Raw genomic sequence first — 13,736 nt, forward strand, 5'->3', positions numbered from 1 at the left:
AGAATGGTTGCACTTTTTCCCTTACAGGGTTAATCTCTAAAAAATTTGGGAGTTGGATCATAGATTGTATCACAGGATTAGGAGCTGGCTCTGACCCGAAAAAATACTTTGGTTACTGTTTATTAAAGTTCTTGGTTTTAGCTCTGTTTCTAGACATTTTCTGGAAAATCTCTTTTCACTACCTGTGTTTTTGTTTTCGGTATACTTAATAAGTAATCCCATTGTTGCAGCTTGCAGAGCATTTGTTGTTATTATCTCATATTGTGTTATTTAATAGTATTGAGATGGATTAGATGTATAATACCCAAATATTATAAAGCAGACTACTAACCTGTCATTATTCAAGGTATGATTCACTCTAGGAGTCAAATGTCCATGCAGATACTTTTATTGTTATATTTAATATGCTGAAAGTAGATAGATACTCCTGATACTTTATATTAATACAGCCTCTCAGTTTTGGGGACTGGAGGAGAAGAATTACTTTCTTTTTGCCATCTTGAATCTCAAAGTTATGTGCTTTTTATTTCCTTATTTTTGTGTTTTCCGTCCTTCCCTGGTGTTTCTACTCCTGAGGTCTGTACTCTTTTTCAAAGATGAACTTATTAAGGAAATAAGAAAGAATATTTTTTGAATGAAAATTCATCCTAACTAAAGGCAGGTGGAGGGTAAACACCCTTGAGTAGTCTGTACTTATTTGTTTGTTTCACATCTAGAAGAAATTAGTGGGTTTATCTTTTCACTTTTCTTTACACAGTTACCAGATTTAATGTAACCATCTGACTCCTTATAGATTAATCTGTCATCTCAAAGACTAATCTGTTCTGTGTCTTAATTATATGATTTTTTTTAACGGCTTTCTGTGTCCAAAATAATTTTTAAATTGTTTTGGTTGAAAATATGTATGCCCAATCCATAAGAACATCCTTAAATAATGGTCATTTAATTATTTTCTCATGGATATTTGTGTAATGGCAATTACTTTGGCACCTACACTGTCTTTGTAACAGAGTAAATGAAGAATTGCACCCTCTGTGGGATAAAATTTAGGCATTATGTATACTGAACATTTCATCTCCCTGGTTCTGCTGGCCTGGTGAGTTCTTGTAGTCTGACCTCCTAAAAGAAGGTCAGTTTGTTAATGAACCAACACAGACACTGGGAACATTCCTAAAGCATTGCCTTCTGTCTGCCTGCCCTACTACTCTGCAAATTTGTCTTCAGTTATGCAGGCAAATAATTTATCCTACCTTCACATTGCCCCAAGGAAAGGAAGAATGGAGAAAAAAGAATGACAAGAAAAAGGGGGGTGCAGCATAAGTTACCCACAGTGACTCATGAAAGTGCCACATATGTGCAGAGGAGGATTTTCATGTTTTTAAGGCATCTACTTTAGCTGTAGAGGGTAGATAGACATGCACCCCCTTCTGTCTCCAACCCATGGGGCTCAGCAGCCATTTGGCAGCCTCTGTCATGAGCCATATTAGCAGCTGGTAGTTCAGACTACAACCAGCCTGCTCAGTGGATGATCCTAGTGGTTAGGATTCCTTACCCAAAAAAGTGCAGTCAATTTTCTCTTCTCTGTGAGAGGAGTTCTGCTTGAGAATTGGCCTAAATTCTGTCTCCTTTGAAGAGAGGTGAGAGTAAATGATGCCTCAGAAATGAGAAATGGCTTCTGTTGGCCCCATCTCTCCCTGTAGTCACCACATGCAGGATGTGTATGCCCAAGATACCTCCTGTTATTGCAGTGGGACCTCCTCTGCCACTGCTGGGTGAAACTATACAAGTGTCTCTATGCAGCAATTCTGCATTAAATCCCTTTATTCACTATGGGCTTAAGCAACATATTTAAAAAATGTTAGAAAGAACTTGATTTCCTTATTTTTCAAATGATCTCCATGGGTTTCCCTTAATCAAACATGAAAAGCTGTGGTAGTGATACTTTGTGCAGTTAAAGCAGTAAGAGACATCTGGGCCAAATAACATCAATCCTTTATCTGCCAGATACTAATTGCAGTTTGATGGGAACTCAAGAAATTTTTGGTCTGAATTTCTTCTGTGAGTGAAGCAGGGGCTCTTCTCAGCTGGGCCTTGTGGATGTAGCTGAGGAGGGCGTTGATGTTTGCCCTCCATTCACTGCCAGCAGCTAAGGCTCACACTAAGGGACTCAAAGGGACACTGCACATTGGCATTGACACGTGCATGACCAGGGCAGCTTTGCAGCTCCTCTTGTTTCCATCCCTCCTGTTCATACAGTGATTAGTGATTCTTCTAGTTTCTCCCCTTTTTTCTTAGTTGATCAAACTTGCTGATATCACGCACACACGCATCTTCTCACAGCTGGGTGGCCCTGTGAGAATACCCCCTGCCTTGTGCAGATGAGAATAAGCTTGCCTTGGAGAAGGCAGGAGGATTGTATGGCTTTGAAGATTTCTGCTGTTAGGGAAGTGAATCCTCGGGACAGCAGATCAATTTTATTCAGAAGCAAGAGCAGTTTTGAGAAACAGCTGTATTTCTCCCACAGTCTGACTAATTTGTACTTGGGTTTTTTATTACTCTGATACAAGCATTTATGAAAACAGAGATTTGGGTTTGGTTTTTTTTTTTTTTTTCATTTTTCATTATTCAAGTAACTGAAAATCCATATGAAAAGTACATTTGTATGTGTGCCCAGATGTGGAGCCCCTGTTAGCAAGGCCAGCTGGGATTAAAGTCTCATTTGTATAATTTATATAGGCTTTGGAATTTTTCCTACGGTTTTCAGCCGTAAGCTGGAATTTAGCTTTTGTCAGACTGCTAGACAGCTTGCCCAATAACGCTTCTAACTAAAAATATTTTCTGTGCAACCCAGAAAACCTCACCATTTTAAACGCAGTGACTGTGGAGTTGGTTTGAAAAGACAAATTATTATAAAAGAAAAAAAATCCTCAGTCATGCCCTGGATGATTTAAAGGCTTAATCAGTGAGCTGCATGCAGAAGTAGCACAACAGATAGAAAAGCAGAAATGGAGTGGTAAGTAACTAAGGAGGCACACACAGAAGGCTTGGGATGCTCACAGCAGTAGAGTACCCTTGCACAGCAGCACATACTCTCTGATGGGTTACCCTTGGTCCATTTGGGAAGAGCTGCTGAAGTGCAGTGAATGACTGAGCCCACCTCCTGGGGCTGGCCAGCTATTCCACTTCTAGCCCATTTTTCACTGCAATTCAAGGAAATCTTGCTTGAACTGCTGGATAAACACCTGAATCTTGTCTGGGTAGTTGCTGTCCTGGGAGTGCAACATCACTCCATCCAATTTTCCTCCTACCACAGCAGGAGGGTGGGCAGCGAGGAAATACTTTCCTTACACCTCCCAGCTAGGGACCTGCATGGGAGGATTTGGAAGTGTCATGCTCCTGCTGGATAGCACAGCAGTGCCTCCAGTGTGTTCTGAAGCTTTTCTGTGGCTTGCGGAGCTGCAAAGCGACAAGAGTGTCATCTCACAAAGGGGTGGTGGAGTCACTGTGTGCACAGCTCCTGGAAAAAAGCAATGCAGTCTACTTCAGCAGAAGTTGGGCTTGTGGGGTGAGGTAACCAGTACAAAAGATAGGAACTGAAATTGCATCTCTTCGCTTCCCAGCAAAGTATTTTTTAAATTTATTTTTCACTTTTTTTTTCTTTCTTTCTTTCTTTCTTTCTTTCTTTCCGAAATAATCTTGCAATGAGCCCAGCTTTCTCTTTGATTTTGCGTGGTGATGAATCTTCTCATCTTTGCTGGCGTTTCGCAGCTGTTTGTTCACAGCTTTCTCCAAATATAAGAACAGAAACAGACCTTCAAGCAGAGGATTGTTATCTTTTTGGTGTTCTTGAGCTCTATATTAAAAGCCCTGTGTATTTTTCTAATCAGGATTACAGAATTAATTTGCATGGTTTATCCTCTGGTATTTTTTTCTGATGGGGCAGAGTTTGTATCTCATTTGTGAAATTTTTTATGCTTCATCGACCTTACTTTTAATGTTCTTCAGCTGTTTTTCAAGAATCTGTGGATTAAAAATGAAGTTTACAGAAAGAGAAGCCTTCTCTTAGGTAATTTGAGTAACTAATCAAAGTGCCTTTCTGCTCTCTAGTTTCATTTGATATCTGCTGTGGTTATGGAAAACATTTCTCATGTGGGTGAATGGTGCATTTATTCTTAGCCATTTATATTCAGCTGTATTTTGACTATAAATAACTTTTGTTTCAGTAGCATGAATGTAAAGTTCAATGAGCAGATGTTCCTGAGGGTGTGTTGATGTTGCTCTCTGCATTTAGAAGTTTATTTACATAAGGTTTCTGTATGAATTTTTGTTCACTTCAGTAGGTAGGTGCAAAGGATACATTTGTAGTAATAGCACAGCAGGAAATGAATGTCTCTCCGATTGAGAATTTATGAGTATCTGTTGCTGTTGTTGTTTCTTAAGAAAAGCAGCAGGATGCATTCCTTTTGAGGTACTGTCAGTGTGGATTTTTGTTCTGTGTGTCTTCTTTCAGAAATCTGAAACAAAAATTCCACTGATGTATTGTAGCAAGTAGAAATAAATATGACAGGGACAGCCAATATATGTGTTGTCAGTGTAGCTGTAATTGTTTTGAGTCATGGTTTTTTTGGTTTGCTTTATCATGTTGTGTGCCTGGGAGTGTCATAAATTTACTAATGATGCAGTATTGGTTAATTCTTATGATTTGCCTAGGAAAGTGTCTGGTTCCAGATGGCCAGGATATAAAATTCTTTTCCTTTGAAAAATATTGCGATATTGAAGATGTATTTTATTGCAAATAAAGATTGGGGGGGGGGTGGGGAAGAAACAAAACAAAAATTTTACATTAAATGAAATTTCTGGGTGAAATTACTTAAGGGGGAAGAATTTTTTCAGAGGTAATATTTTTTTATTTTTATGTTTTTTGCATCATGCATTAGTTCCATGGATCATATACAAATGTCAGGAATGAATTCTGAAAAAAGCACTTTGAAGCAAACATGTGGAATGTTTCATTTGTGCAGTATCTGCGTGTTCCAGCTTTTACAGAGTGTTTTGGACTTGTTTCCATTCAGTTTCAAATATCCAGTGGTTACTTACTTAATTTTCATATGGGTTGACAGGTAATATTAATGAGCTGTGCAAAGATCCACATTTTAATGAAAGGCTTAAGAGGGTATACTTGGCAGTGTGGTGAGGAAGAGATTCCCAGGCATTGAGTGAAACACCTAGAAGGGCTGAGAAAAGAAGGAGGCAAGTTCTCTCTTTCTATCTTACACCTGTGGTGATGAGAACTACAGACTGGTTTTGGCCACTGAATGACCTACAGTGGCCAAATATCTGGGGATTATTACACACCAACCCAGAAGTGAAAGCCAGAGTCAGATGAAGAGAACTGGGCTTTTTGTGCAGGTGGAGTTGGTAGTGTTATGGGTATGACCATAAGGCTCCTTGTGAAGGACAGGCTTCATGGTTCTCTTATGTGGCAGAGTCATTTGATGATCAGTAACAAGGTGTTAACATCTGAGTGTCAGTGAGAGACACTTTAAACCTCATTTATGAAAGTGTCACCCATATAATTATAGGTTTAAAGAAAAGGTGGATTGAAAATAGCCTTTGCTTAATTTTATACCAGCTTTTTTTAAAGAGTTTGCAATTTCTGTGGCAGAAGTCTCAGCAAGACCTTGAGGGGTGAGTGACTCACGGCATTGTGTAGCCCAGATTCAGCATCAGAGTGCCATATCTGGTGCTCTCAGTGTGGGATGTCATCCACTGGGACTGCACTGTGCAGCTACATTTGGTGTTCATGAAACAGTGCTAGTATGGCCTCAGATTATCTGTTCTGTGTCTGTGTTTAAAGAACCATACAGACCCACTTGGGTGTTTTCTTACTCATCCCAAGAGGAGAAACAGTGGGAATGATTAGATGACTAGAAAACACTGCTGGATCTGGGATGAAACAGGACTCATTAGCCTTAAAAAAAAAAAAAAAAAAAAAGGAGAAAGGAAAAGAGCAAACATCTTAAACTGTCTTGTTTAAATAGAAACAAGGAAGGTTCAGCTTAAATGTTAAGAAAACCTTTCAGCATTAGGATGGGAAAACATGGGTGGATGGCTGAGGAGCTCTGCAGCATCAGCAGTCATTACTAACAGGCTGCCTGTATATCTGCTGGGAGTGATAGAGGTATAGCTCATAATGTTTGGGGGCAAGGTGAACACCAATGTGATCCCATTTCTTTTATGGCCTAGGGCTCTGCCAGAGTGACTTGAAAGCAGCAGTAACTTGTACTGCAAGCTCTCTGCAAGCTCCCCTGCAATGCAGCCTTTTGAACTTAACAGTTCACAAGTCAGCTCTGAATAAATAAATATCAGTTAACTGAGGCTCACTTTACAAGGCAAAAATGGGGAAAGAACATTCACTAATGGCTGTAAGACATGGCAAACATCCTTATAAGCATGTTGTTATGGCAAACTTTTATTAGCTCATGCTGAGATAATGTCAGGAGCTGTATTGGATGTGGCCTCTTACATCTTTTACTGCTGGTAGATGCCTGAAGAGAGGTCCTTCCCCTTCTTAGGTCACTGCTTTAACTGTTGTTAGCTCTCCACAATCATTTTGTCACCCCTGGAGTTTATAGTCAGCTAAATTACAGTGAACCACTGGGTTTGAAAATGCTCTTCTTTTTAAAAATTGACTTTAATAACTGCTGCAAAATCTGTATTTCACTTGGGTTACCCTAAAACAAAACATGCTTTCTGTGAGCAGCAGGTCATGTTAATATGTCAAATACACATTTATTTGTGAGCCAGGGAATCCTGACCTACAGCCTCACAGGGAAAATACAGGGCCAAATAGCTTAGTTAAATGCTGACAGGTTCTGCTCTTGTGTCTGTTTTCCTACTGGAGGAAAAACCAGCACAAAGCTTACAAATATCAATCAATTTTTTTTTTTTCGTTTATTTAATAAAACATGGGCTAAGTCTGTGATTTTTTTATCACAAGGGGTGCTGTATCTTCTCCAGTCCAGTCCAGTTTTCAAAAAGACTGTTAGAGGCACATGCTTGACTCCTGATTTTTACATTCTGATTACTGTCCAATAATTGAGTGATGTGTTTAGGATCAGCAGTCTCATGGTTTATTTTAACATAGAGTAGATTGGATCAGGCTACCATTAGGCATATAAGTCAAAATCCTGTGGTACAGGGAAACATCTGTGAATGGAGAAGGGGTTAGTGGATTTTGCATACCACATATTTAAGAGATTTCTGCTTTTTTGGTGAGTTTTGAAATGTTACTCAGTAGAAGGTAATGTGATTCTACACTAACTCATTTTGAAACCAGTACACTACTTGCTGGTTTTCCTCAGCTGTTCTACAATGCCTGTATTTCCACTAAAGCTTTCTCCCCAGTTTTGCATGCTGGTGTTACACAGCTTTGCTGTAGCACCTCATGTCAGGGCATGTATGGGGCATCCAGGGAATTAGGAGGTAGATGTTAAAGAGAAGAAAGGCAAAGCATCCCTCTGTGGCAAGTAACTGCAAACTCTGATTGTCAGAGATCTTTGAGTGGGCCAGAAGTATGCCTAGATTCAGATGAAGTATAGCCAGATTTATAAGTCCATCCATACGTGTCTTTTGAGGCTTTGGTTGTTGTAATGTCAAGCACAGAATCCTGAACTGACCAGTGCTGAGCGTGCTGAAGGCAGAGTCTCTGCTTACAGAAGCTTTCCTGTCATCACTTCCATGTCATTTCTAGTGGCCACACACAGACTACAAGGCTAGGTGAGCCTTATATTTGAGCTAGTATGACTCAGTATCTTATTTTTATGAACCAGCAATCATTTACTGTGGCCTGCTTTGTAACACAGCAAGTGATTCCTGCACTTTGGCACATGCTGCTGGGAGCAATCCTTGTCATGTCCCTTTGGAAAGGCATTGAAATTTGGTTTAAAAGGCCAGGGTGGTAGAGGTTTTAATACTTCCCTCAATAACCAGCATTAGGTGAACTTGTTACAAGTTTTTGTCTTTTTTCCATTCATGAAGTATATGTAGGTTTTCTGTGTGAAACCTACTCTGTTTCCCTCATCCAGCTTCTTGACTGCTGATTTCAAAGATAAAGGAGACAGTGCCCAATTTGAGGGTTGCACATACTGCTGTCTTTTATAAACAAACAAATCTTTGTTTCCTCTCTGCTAACCTTAATTTGTTATTTCCTGTGTGTTGCTTCATGTTGAAATTTAAAAACCCAAACTGGAGCAGAGAACTTCTCAATGGTTAGGAGGATGTGTTCTTTTAGGAGATGCCCTATGTGGTACTGTCCTGGTGGTTGAGCTCTCTGAATAACTAACCTACTGTAGCCTGCAGAGCAGTTACTGGGCCAGGTTCATGTCTGCTGTACAGGAAAGTCTTGATTTCACTGCCAGGGACATGGACAGTTGTTTTGTTCCCCTGGTGAGAAAGACAGATGATGTTTTCAGTGGGGTAGACAGTTTTCATTCTGCGGTAGATGCTTTGACTCAAGAGAGTCTCCCCTCTGCTGTACTTGGATTTTGCTGACTGCACAGCAGTGAATGCACTGTGCCCTGCTGTGGCCTTTCTTGTGACACTGCTGCATGGCTCAGTGTGCTGTACTTTGACCTGTCACAGTGTAATCTGTGTGCAGCCCTCTGCTGTGGATAATTGGAGGAAGAAATTTTCTGGAACAGCACTACTTGAGAGATGGGTGACCTGAAGAATGCCATCAAGAAGAAAATAAATTGGATTTCAACTTAAGGCTTGGGAAGGAAGTGTCACAAAGAGTTAACAATGGTCTGCTGGGATAAATGACTAGGAACTATTTTTCCTGTGTGAATAACTGCCTTTCATGAGCAGGGGATAGATGCAAAACAATCAGGGAAATGCCCTCTTGAAATAACATGAGCTTGGCCAAAGTTCCTGTTTAGGGCTTCAGGGTGCTGAACTTCCTCAATATATGTGGGGCTTTAAGCCTGATTTTTAAAAAACTGAGCATTGGTAGGATATTCATGTGTGTAGTGGTTTTGTGTAATAATGATTCATCCTGAGGGGAATGAAGGTGAACCTGGAAGTAGGTTTGATTTCACTGAAACTGAAAGGAACTGAAAACCTTTAATTCAACAATTTATAACGAGCAGTACATTACAAGCTGTAAAGTATCAGCCCAAAGGAAAAAGCAAATATTGCTGTTGGCAGAGAAACAATAGTGAGTTTGAAGCAATGTTACTTCAAAACTAGTAAATAAGAAGTGACAGGTTAAATCTTAATTGTTTCTTGGGGCACCAGGTTGAGACCACTTAGTGCTGGGAAATGGAAACAAAGGCCTTGAGCTTTGTATTGCGGGTGAGTCAGTACGGGGAGAGAGCCCGTGGGGGGGCTGTGACAGGCAGGGCAGCGTGCCTGTCACAGCTTAGTCTGTGTTAGCTGGAGTTTCCCAAGCATTGATGAATAACGTGGCACTACTGCAGCCAGGGGGAGATGGATGTGCGGCTCCCGAGGAGGGGCAGAGGCTTCAAGGATGTCAGTCCCGCAGCAGCAGTCACCCATGAGTTTCCCCCATCTGTGGGGAACATCAGGGGTAAAGGCAGGAGTGTTTGACTGCAGCATGGCTCTTTCTCCAGCCCAGGGCTTGGCTAAGCAGGGCTGCTCTGGGGGAGCCATGTCCACCAATGTCCCAGCTCTGACAGAGCCCAGTAGTCAGTCTTCTCCTGGCTCCCACCCCCTCCATCACTTTGCTCCTGGCTGAGTCTCCAGGCAGTTCAGTGAGCCCAGGGAATGCTTTCAAAGAGTGAAAACTAAACATTGATGTTGCTTTTCTGCTGACAATTTGCATTTCTAATATTTCTTAAGTTTGATGTGGTTGTGTTGTGCTTTGGAGCCTTCCAAAGAGCAGCAGTTCTGACCCGTGCATAGTCCTGTATTTCAGAGAGGAGTTTGATTGACCTTTTTAATTTTCTTAATTTTTAAAAATGGTCATATCTGCAAAAGTAAAAAGGTCCAAGAATTGTAAAGCAGCTCCATGCCTGAGTGAAACTAATCCCTTGCTGAATGCAGGTCTCGAGTGACCTGAGGCTGGATGTTGTAGTAGATCATGGGCACAGTAGGAGAAGCACAGGATGGCATTTGAGGGACTAGAATAGTTTACTGGCCTGAGTGTCAGCACAAAACTATGGAAGATCTCTTAAGACAGGTATGAAGTGCTAAAAAAGGAGGCTTCATTATCCAGTGAAAGTCAGTAGCAAGGAAAATCCAAGTGATTATGTGTTCACGCTGACAAATGAAACATTTGTAAGATTTCAGGAAGCACATCCTGACTTAGAGAAACTAGACTGCAGCTCAGTAAGTGGCTAGTTCATCTTGTGGGGGAAAACTTCTAAGAGAGTTCATGGGAAAATGAAAACATGGAAAAAGGTTGTTGTAAAACACTTCTTTGTACTATGAATAGAGATTAAGGTACTACCTTTTAGAGAAATTGGTACTACCTTTTAGAGAAAAGTACTTGCAGAAACTTCATATTGCCTTTAGATCAAGTAAATCCTCTCAGCTTTTTAGAAGAAAAAAAAAATTAAAGTGGTAAATCAAACACTAAAGCATCTCCTATGTTTTAAGTACTGTGTGAGTGATGTATTTCATGTGATTGTTTTCTGGTCATCACTAATAATGAGGGAGGTGGTTCATGTCCCCACTTCCCAACACAGCTGGTGTACTTTTTTTCCTGAAGTAAAGGCTAGAACTTTACTATTTGGGTGCTTCAGGTGAGAAGTGTACTGAAAAAAAATAGTCAAGATTTTAATGGGCTTATCCTTTCTCATGGTGCTGCTTGATTAAGACAAAGACATTGTGGCACTTAAAAAGGGACAGGCTTTATAATACTTGTTCAGTGTTAAATCAAAACTTTTAATGTTAAATCAAAAGAATTTTCCTGGTTTTCACACTTTCTAATATAACAGAATTTTAAAATCACAGTATTTTCCTCTGCCAAAAGCACTTCAAAATGCAACTCAAATCTGTGGCAATATTATGTAACATAAATAATGTCCTTAGTGTTTAAAGCTATTTTTCAATAAAGACAGAACGGTCTTTGTCGCACAGAAACAGCAAAAAATGGCTTCAACCAGTCCTGCTTCTTTAAATTCAGACAAATAATATCCTTTAAGTGTGAAATTTTTATTTCATAGACAGAACTTGCACTCTTTCTGTTTAGGCTAATAAGGGAAGTGTTTCATTGCAATAATTTAATGCTAGCACTGTCATAGACTTTCATTATTCTGGACTCATGGACCGCTTTTGCAGGAAACAGCTTTAAAATATAGGTCAGCATTAAAGGATTTTGAAATGAGGTGAAAATGCTCTTATTTCTCTTTTGAGTGAGTCCTTTATTTTAGTATCTATAAGAGAAGTTCTCTCTTCTCCAAATCCTTTCTTCGCAGGAGGAATCAGCAGGGACATTGTGACTTATTTGAAAGTTAAGAGGCTGAAAAGCTTTAGAGGAGGCATTGTAATCTGTTATAAAACATGTTCAGGACCTAGGCACAGATTTGGAGTGTTGGTAGCTCTCCAGCTCATAGGAGAGAAGCATGAAATTATTAGATTACTCACAAAGTGTTAATCCTGCAGCAACAAGGAAACCTAAAAAAAAAAAAAAAAAAAAAAAGGAAGAAAAAAAGAAAAAAAAATCCTTGTGTTTACACCAGATTAACTAGTACAAAGAGGCAATCATCTCCTTTCATGGTGGCTTTGAGATGTATAATCTCTATCCTTTTGACTCTTCTGAAATTCACATACAGAAAATGTTATCATTAGAAATAAAAAACCTGTTCTGGTTGCAAAGCATTCTTACCTCATCAAGAAACCAGTGCTGTTAGCTTTCTGCTTTTATACAAGAGGTATTGATCAAACCCAGAAAAACATGGTGACACAGGGAAAAAGATGAGGAAGCGAGCTTGCAATGAATCACTTCTTTTGTTTTCCCAAGCTGCCAGGTCAGCATTCATAACTGGCTATCCTAACTCACAGAGCATTCAAAGATAGGTGACTCTCTCTTTTTTTTTTTTTTTTTTTTTTAATCGTGTCACTCTGTCTGAGTATTAAGAACTGGGTCTACTTGGCTTCCAAGATGACAAGTTTAGCATTTTCAGCTAGTGCAGCTGAGGTTATTTGGTAAACATGCTGAGGGAGTTAGTAAGGATCTTCAAAGCCCTAAAACAATGTGTTTGAGGACTCCCAGTGCTTTGAGTCCCCTAGTGGTGATGGTGCTGCAATACTTTTTGTGGACAGCTTGGAGAACACTGCATTTACTGGGCAGAAGAGCATCCTTTCTGGTCAATAGTTCCTGCTAAGTCAGTTCCAACCCAGTCATGCTGTGGTTTATCCTTCATAATGATTGTGACTCTGTGCTGTTGACAGAAATCTTACCCTGTCAGATTCTGTAGAAACTCAGTGGACAAAAGTGAATGAAATTCAGCAAGTAGAAGACAGTATTCTGATGTAGTTTACATGAGAGCAATTGTTTCCTGCCCACAAAGGAGGCAGGCTCTCAAAATGACAAAGAATTGCAGGTTTGGGAGAGAAATTTCCCTCTGTTCAGATTCATCATTGTGCCTGCAGCAAAGCTTTGGTCAGTGGGTCAGGTCTTGGACAGGTATCATAGCACATCTCTTCATGGCAACATTATGGGGATTCAGAAACCCTGCACTTCACAGACAGACCAGGCATCCTTCCCATTGTTTGTGCTCTGCACACTTGTGTTTCGTCAGAGTCATTTCTGCACCACATGTAAGGATGTTTTCCAAAACAAAAAAAAAAACAAAAAAGGATTTTTGCCTGTGTCACATGTTAGTAATATTTGTAGAATGGTGAATATTGGAACTAATCAGCCTCCTGGGAACCATAGTTAGGTTTGGGATATTACTGTGCAAATAGATATTAAATGGCTAATATTCTTACATTATCTGTAAACATCTCTCCTGCATCTAATTGCTGAAACAGAATGCAGAAAAAATAGACTTCTGTTGAGCTTTTTTGAGCTTTTTCTTCACTTGACTTCTGTAGAGCAGCTAATGAAACTTTAAGGGTTCACAGTTGGAATACGATAGGCTTCAGTGATTTTTATTTTTAATTTCCCACTGCTGCTGTTTGCTACTAAGCAGTTTCTGGTGATGACAGACAAGTGGACTATATCATGATGTTCTGCTTTTCATGAATTGGATGTTCATTTTTATCTTAAAAGTCTGAATTCAGACTGGAAACACGTAGCTGAACCCCCAGGCTCAGCATGTTTGTTTGTTGGTTACTGAGAATCTCCTGAGGTTTGGTGGTGCTGATGAAGAACTACATTTCTAGTCTGTCAGGTAGGTGACAAAACAAAAATTGTGCATTGTTTCTTGCCTTACACTTTACAAAGAAAAGTTCAGAGTCCCTGAAGGAAAATGTAAAGGTGACAGTGAGACTGTAATTTTATTTTGTTTTTCATCATGGCCCTGGGTTTAAAAAATGGGGTTAAATCATATATATATGTTAAAGTCTGGAAATGCTGAGAGCCTGGCCCTCCTGGTGGTGATACAATACTGGTCACTGACTTTAGCCTTTTGTTCTCCTAAATCTGCTGTTAAGAATAAATCAGCTTTAATTTATAGGTGGAACCCTAGGATTCCCCCAGTGACATCCTCAGTAGGAAATGTACAGGTCTGCAGTGAATTTCCCTGCAGTCACCTGAGGCTGTTTTT

The 13,736-nt window shown here is 39.9% G+C and overlaps 1 protein-coding gene across 1 annotated transcript in view; it reads left to right on the plus strand.

Moving 5' to 3' along the window:
- Nucleotides 1-13,736, plus strand: part of MYRIP (myosin VIIA and Rab interacting protein) — a 207,946-nt gene that overhangs the window by 138,349 nt on the left and 55,861 nt on the right. The window lies entirely within an intron of this gene.

This window comes from Serinus canaria, chromosome 2, assembly GCF_022539315.1.
Source record: "Serinus canaria isolate serCan28SL12 chromosome 2, serCan2020, whole genome shotgun sequence".
Lineage (NCBI taxonomy): Eukaryota > Metazoa > Chordata > Aves > Passeriformes > Fringillidae > Serinus > Serinus canaria.